This window comes from Hibiscus syriacus, unplaced genomic scaffold (assembly GCF_006381635.1).
Source record: "Hibiscus syriacus cultivar Baekdansim isolate YM2019G1 unplaced genomic scaffold, ASM638163v2 tig00110332_pilon, whole genome shotgun sequence".
NCBI lineage: Eukaryota > Viridiplantae > Streptophyta > Magnoliopsida > Malvales > Malvaceae > Hibiscus > Hibiscus syriacus.
The window spans coordinates 3,749,843-3,757,356 of NW_024062688.1; the positions used below are offsets into that span (position 1 = coordinate 3,749,843).

General features: G+C 35.1%; 1 pseudogene; it reads left to right on the forward strand.

The window, feature by feature from the left end:
- The first annotated feature begins 5,052 nt into the window (after positions 1 to 5,052).
- Positions 5,053 to 6,172, forward strand: LOC120119281 (annotated as a pseudogene).
- Positions 6,173 to 7,514: the final 1,342 nt, after the last annotated feature.

Here is a 7,514-nt window from a genome sequence, read left to right on the forward strand (position 1 = left end):
GTTTCAGATCGACGAACGGTGGAGAAATCGGAGGTCAAAAGAGGGTTGATGGGAGAGAGAAAATGGGAAAATAAATCTGGAAAAACCAGATTGTTTCGGGGGAGATAGAGTTTATAATTCAACACTTAAGAAAAATGGGAAAATTTAGGACTGGGTCCCTAAATTTCCTACACTTCCTAAAATAGTCTGTCAACTTTGCTATTTACAATTTAATCCTCAATTTGTTCCAAAATATCACTTAAATTCAGTACTTTATAATTTCTAAAAATTTATCCCTTAAATTGGGGTGTGACAATTTTCCCCTCCTTAAAAGAAATTCGTCCTCGAAATTCATTCATGTCACATAATTGAATAAATGAAACTTCCATCAGTTCTTTCATATCTTCAAGTAACTTTTCCAAAAGTACATGTCCTCTACTAATCCTTAACCAGCTGAGTATACATTCTCATTAGAACTCTCCCTCATTCCAATAAAATAATCAGAACAAATTTATCCTTGTGGAAACAATTCAACATTGGTAACGAAATTAGGCTAATAGAGCGATAACATGTTCCAATTTCATTTCTGGAGTTGAATCGGAATTTCTCAGATGAGTAACTCTCACATGGCTCGTAAGGTACTTTGCAGAATTTATATAGACGTTATTGGTATTCCCTTTATGCAATGGTAGAGTCCTAACAGATAGAAAACTTTGGTTTGCTCATTACAAATAGGGACTTAACCTTGGAGTTCCGGCTCAGAGAAGTACGATTGTAGTCTAGGGGCATATACTGATCAGACATCTTTTGACATTCGACCGACTGGTATATTTGGAAAAATTTTGACTCAAACCTAGCTATGATACCACTAAATGTAACCTCCTCAGACCGATGCGGGTAACCCGATTTGATTTGGAGTGTCACATTAGGGCCACCGGAGCGACCCACCGTAAAAATAGCGGAAAATTTAAAACTTTCATTAAAACATGTAAACTCATAAAATCATTTATGAACACAAAATAAAATGTATCATTATTCGAAATTAAAACAAATTTTCAGACTCGGATATAAAAATAAAATACAAGTTACATGCCCCCTAATCACATGTACCATACTCTGCAAGCAACGTCGGAAGAACTCCCTTACTGATGTCGACAGTTGTATTGGTTCAATTCTTTTAACCTGAAAAAGGTGAGTAACAGAGTGAGCTTTGGAAAGCTCGGTAATACAGAACTACCAGATGATGCTGAAGAACGTGCAGATACAGATAAACATATATTTCTTTATCAGTTCAGACATCTAAAGATCTTTATGTTGAGAACATCTCCTACTGATATTTCAGGTAGTAACAGACAGTGAGCTTTCAGTTCAGAGAAATATTTCAGATGACTGAGTTCAGGAGATCAGAATGGGTTATCTAGTGTGTTCCCGTAAAACCAGTGAAAAGATACGGATCTTTTTAAAATATTTTTTTTAAAACATAACACTACCCCCATCCTTTCACAATTTGTTTGTGTAGGTTCCCCAGAACCATACACCCAACCCACATAACCTGTAAAGCCCTAAGCACAAAGCCGAGGAATCTACAAAAATACTTCCTCCAACAATACTCGCTAAATAAAACATTTTTCCGTCAGTAAATGGATATATCAAAAATCAAAACAGAATTCAGATCAAATATCAAAACATAATTCAGATCAGAAATCAGAACAGAATCCAGGTCATGTATCATAACAGAATTCAGATCGGGAATCAGATAAAACATTCATATGATTAGGGAACACACTAGTATTTACATATATTATTAAGAGGTACTGGATAATCTTATCAGGCATAGAAACAAGGATCTTCAGTATACCGATAGAATGTCGGAAGTTAGAACCACTATTGGAAAAGTCCATTAACTGACAGAATCATCAGTTATTCAGAACGTGATTTTAGTTGATAAGGAAGAAATTAAGGTTCAAGACATTTACAGTCTGTATCGATCTATCGGACTATCGAAATAACTCGAGCTGAACAACTCTCAGAACTAATGCATGTTCTGAGTCATCGCTGAATAGATCTTAAGGAGATTAACATATATTTTAATGGTCTTTATTTCATTTCCATGTTTCAACTACATTAGGAAATGCCGACGTACTTGATTTATGGTTTATATCCCATAGAAATGATACATCATATAAGTTCATCTGAGTTTCCAGACTTATCCCAATCACTTACTTAATCCTCAGTCATTGAGGTTACTTAATTCATTTAGTAGTCAAATCTATCCAGGTTACTCTAGAGTTTTCCAGATTAATTCGAACGTTTTTGAATTTCAGATACATATTGTACTTTCGTTCAGTTCAATTTGGTCTTCATGGTTGATTTGTCTAATGAATATCCACTTCTTAGTACCGAATGCGATCTAGAGTTGAGCTGAGCTGAATACTTCCAAAATTATCATCGAGCCAAACTTGAGAAGAGGAACACACATTCAAATGATATCTAGGTCATTCAGGTACTGACATATCATTGGTTGATCAACTCACTTAAGTTGTGCTCCATAACTTTTAAGGGTAGTACAACACCCATGTTTATTTGGATTCTTTAATTAATCACATACATTTACTTAGTCTCGGCTATAAGGGTATTTTGGTTATTTTGGTGCTCAATTTTATTACATTCATTTCCTAGCTTGATGATATCCAATCATTCATGAGCTTGATGATATTCTTGGGTCATTTCCATTCCAAGGTATTTTGGTCATTTTACAGATCCAGTGTATTACAATCATTTCCTTACGTCCGATCTTATTATTAAATTCAAATTATCATTTATTTCAATTCTTTCAAAAAAATTTGACAAAAGAGCACACTCGATAAATTATTCTTCATGTATTTACTTATAACTCAGATATTTTCGGTTCAAGTTCCTTTCCAGATTTTACAAACGGAATATCAGGAATTTTCTGTACAAAGAATAGATCTTAATAATTAAATCTATAATTTATCAGGTTAAGTACAAATCCTCAAAGTACTTTCTCATTCAGGGTCAACTCAGATTATTTTTACCTCTCAAATGCATTTTCGTAATTTCTTAGCCAGATAATTTCGGTATTAAAACTCTTAACAAGGATATTTATAATTTAGAGATTCTAGGGTTAATCGCTTTCGCGGATCATCTCTAAACTTTAAATTATTCCTTAACAAACTTATGGTATCTTGTACAAGCCATCTTGGGTTTAGAAATCGGTTATCTAGATTTCCTAAGCAAAACTAGTATTTTCTATACACATCAGTAGTTTCATCAGATCAATATGTCTTTACAAACTTCTTATCCAACTTCTAGGGTCAATTCTTGTCTTTTTACAACATAAGGATATTTTTGTAATTTTACCTAATCGAAGTATTCTCATAATTTATCACTTAAACCGTATTCGGTTCAAGTCCATCCATAATCAAATAGGCATAATAGTCCAATCATATACATCCATGCATTTTTCCATTATCAACATATTCCATAAAGCATAAAGAGGTAGTATTATATTATCTCGATTTTTGTGTCATACCGATCGACCATTTAAACTTCATTCGAACGCCCTGGATCTTGAAATCAACTTCCACTAATTCCTCAGATATATATCAATAGAAATTTCATAAAAACGGAGCTTAATTACGAAAAACAGAGCTTAATTGCGAAAAACGAATCGAATAGGGTGATAAATTAGTGAAAAACAGCTTACCGGGTTTGAATTTGCCGAAACGGACTTCGGAATCAGACTCACGACGTTAAAAAACATAAAATATAACTTTTCAAAAATTTTAGTTTTTCGATCAAGGTCAACGGGTTGACTCGAACAAAGTCAACGGGTTGATTCGGTCAAAGTCAATGAGTTGACCCAGTGAGTTGACTTAGTCGAGTTGACTCAGCACGGGTTGACTCAGTCGGGTCAGCAGGTCTGGCAAGCGGGTCGGGTCAGCCTATTTCAAACTGTCCAGACTTTCCCCACTCTCATGAGTGGCGCGTGGGGGCACGTGCGGCCTCATACGGTGTCCGAAAAATTCTAGAAAATTTCTAAAATTATTAAGTCATTTTGAGACACTTACCAAGCTCGGTTCACAATTTTAAACGGCGGAGAGTTCGATTCCAAAACATCGAAAACTTTGACTTCCTCACCCCTTCACACGCCGACAACAATGGAGACAAGAAGGACACCGGCAGACTCGGAACGATGCAAGGAACACGATGGTGCAGTGGTGTTAAAAAAACTTTGAAACTTTGAATCGAAATTCACGGCGTTAGACGACGATTCATGATGAGAAGTTTGAGGGGTTTTGTTCACCGATCGAAAACGAATACGATGGTGGTTTCGGATCAACGAACGGTGGCCGGACGGTGAAGAAATCGGAGGTCAAAGGAGGGTTAGCGGGAAAGGAAATGGGAAAATAAATCTGGAAAAACCAGATTGTTTGGGGGAGTTTATAATTTAACACTTAAGAAAAATGAGTAAATTCAGGATTGGATCCCTGAATTTCATACACTTCCTAAAATAGTCTGTCAACTTTGCGATTTTACAATTTAATCTTCAATTTCTTCCAAAATATCACTTAAATTCAATACTTTATAATTTCTAAAAATTTAGCCCCTAAATTGGAGTGTGACAATATATCAGTCGATGCTGTGTGGCCTGGAAACTTCATCATCTTTTATTGTTTCAGGGCATTGTACACCAGCAAAATGCAATATTTTGATTCTTTTTCTATATAAATATAGATGGAGGCTCAAATTATAAAGCCTTCTTTCCTAAGACCCCCATGTTTGGTAGTCACATGGGTTCCGTCGATATCTAATCGAGTGGAGTTGGACCCAAAAATTAAAGGGGTATTAAGAAAATTACCGTTGGACTCCATAGATGTTGGTAATTGTAAAGCTTTACTCTTTGGTCTCTTCTGCTACTATTTTTAGAGATGAAAAGCTGTTTTTGCTGCATTGAAGTCTACGACTTTTCTCATCAGGTGAATGCTGAAAATGGCAGTTTTTACAGTTTTACTTTGAATCCTGGAAATTTACCCAGACACGGTAACATCAGGTAAAATATTTGCAGCCATTGATGAAAGAGTACAGAAATCCATGGAGAGGGGTATATGCCTTTCAGAATGGGGAGCCTATCAAGTTAAGATCCAAAACACAACCACTCAGAGCTTGCCACTTCAACTAGGTCCCATATGAAAAATCAATGAATCAAAATTGTTCAAAATCCTTATTCCGAAACCTCATCCATTCCCTCCTATTCCCTCCACTCATTTCTCAATGATTTCCTCCATGCCAGAAGAAAACCACTCTCCTACACACAAAATACAAAAAACAATCCCTTGTAGGAAAAGAAAAAGAAGAAGCTTTCTTGCTTTCTTTAGAGCAATTCTCTTGCAGTCCTCCATTGTTCCACCATGTCTTGCTCAAATCTGACAATGTGGGTGTCTTCAAAACCTTCTCTTTCCGACACTTCTTCGCTCTCTTTCCGTTCATTTGTCAACCCTTTTCAGCTCCCATCTCAGAGTCCAACTACCTGTAACCCTTCAAGGTCATCTTGGTGAGCTTCGAGATCGTATAGATTCGGTCAAGAACACGCAAAAGATCACCGAGGCAATGAAACTCGTGTCTGCTGCTAAAGTCAGGAGAGCACAAGAAGCTGTTGTCAATGGCAGACCTTTCCCCGAATCTCTTGTTGAAGTCCTTTACAACATCAATGAACAGCTCCAGACCGAAGACGTTGATGTTCCTCTTACCAGCATCTGGCCTGTCAAAAAGGTTGCCTTGGTTGTTGTCACTGGTGATCGTGGTCTTTGTGGAGGTTTCAACAATGCTATCCTCAAGAAAGCTGAAGCGAGAATTGCGGAATTGAAGCAGCTCGGACTCAATTATACGATCATCAGTGTGGGGAAAAAGGGTAATACGTATTTCGCCTGCAGGCTGCAGGCCTTATATTCCGGTGGATCGGTTCTTTGATGGTAGCTCACTCCCTACAGCTAAAGAAGCTCAGGCGATTGCAGATTATGTTTTTTCACTCTATGTTAGTGAAGAAGTCAATAAAGTCGAGCTTCTATACACGAAATTCGTGTTGTTGGTTAAGTCCGATCCGGTGATTCATTCTTTGCTTCCACTGTCACCAAAGGGAGAAATCTGTGATGTGAATCATGCATCCGATTAAGTAAAATTTGTTTGGAAAAACCAATGTTGCTCTTCGGTCTCGGTTCGTTAAGTAGTTTAGGCATTGTATAAAAAAATCGCAGTGTCCCGATAATATAAAATCATGCATCCAATTACGTAAAAACTGTTTGGAAAACCAATGTTGCAGCTGCAACAGAATACGTGTGAATATTATGGAACTCAGCAGCCATGGATGGCTGCATGCATGGTTTCCATAGAAAAGAAAAATTAAATAATTTCTTACATCCATTAAGTTACTAATACGATGGAGACAAGATAAAAAAAAAAGTTTTTGTCATGTCTGTGAGATGCTTCGAGATCCATGAAAGATAAAATTAAAAAGATAATTGAGAAGAGAAAATACTTAAAGACTTTGATACTTGATTAAACGCCTAGGTTTTTATAATACTCCAGACATATTAAAAATCATAAACAAATAATTTTGACTATTCATGTTTCTAAATTTGGTGATTTCAATCTTGATTTTTTTAATTAACTTTGATCATTAATTTTAAAATTTGAATTTAACTTTTAATTATTAAAATCACCAATTTTATTTATTTGATCGTTTAGAACATTATAAGTGATGATAAAATTATATTAAACATTTCTTTTATTAATATAGGTGTTCAAAAAAAATTCAATCAATTGGCAATGAACACACACCCTGCAAATGTCACTACTTGAATTCTTGGTAATAAACATGCATACATCATGTAAATACTGTTACTTAAACTCAAAACCTCTAAAAATAACAATACTCCCTTATCTACTTACTTTTAAATTCTCGGCATAAGTTTAACCGGCAATTGAACTGACTTTTAAATTTTTGTAAAGTACAATGACCAAATTATAGTAAATAAAAGTTGGATCAATTTCTTATTTTTTTAAATAAAGGGATGAAATTCATAATTAGACCTAGATAGGTAGATATATTCCACACCATGACATTTCATATATTTATATAGTTCAGTTCTACTTAATTAGGACTGAAATAAAATTGTTGATATTAGCACTTGGAGTCAAACATGAACAGTTCTTTCTAAGTGTGTCTAAATGAGCAACACTTTGTGAAGTATTCATTATACACGATTTTATGTTAGGGAATAAATTTAAATTTATACACAAATATAACCAACATTCTTTTCGATATTTTAAAGATGAAGATTTAAATTCTCATATTTGTTATTAAGGCATAATCTCTTATTTTCTTATCTGTGTTTCTTCAAGCTTCCACCATGTATGTAACCCTCTAAAATGGTTAATTAAAGCTTCAAAATCCTATAGTTAGTACATGTACACATAGATAGACGTTGATGGTCAAGGAGAAAATCAAAAGCTTA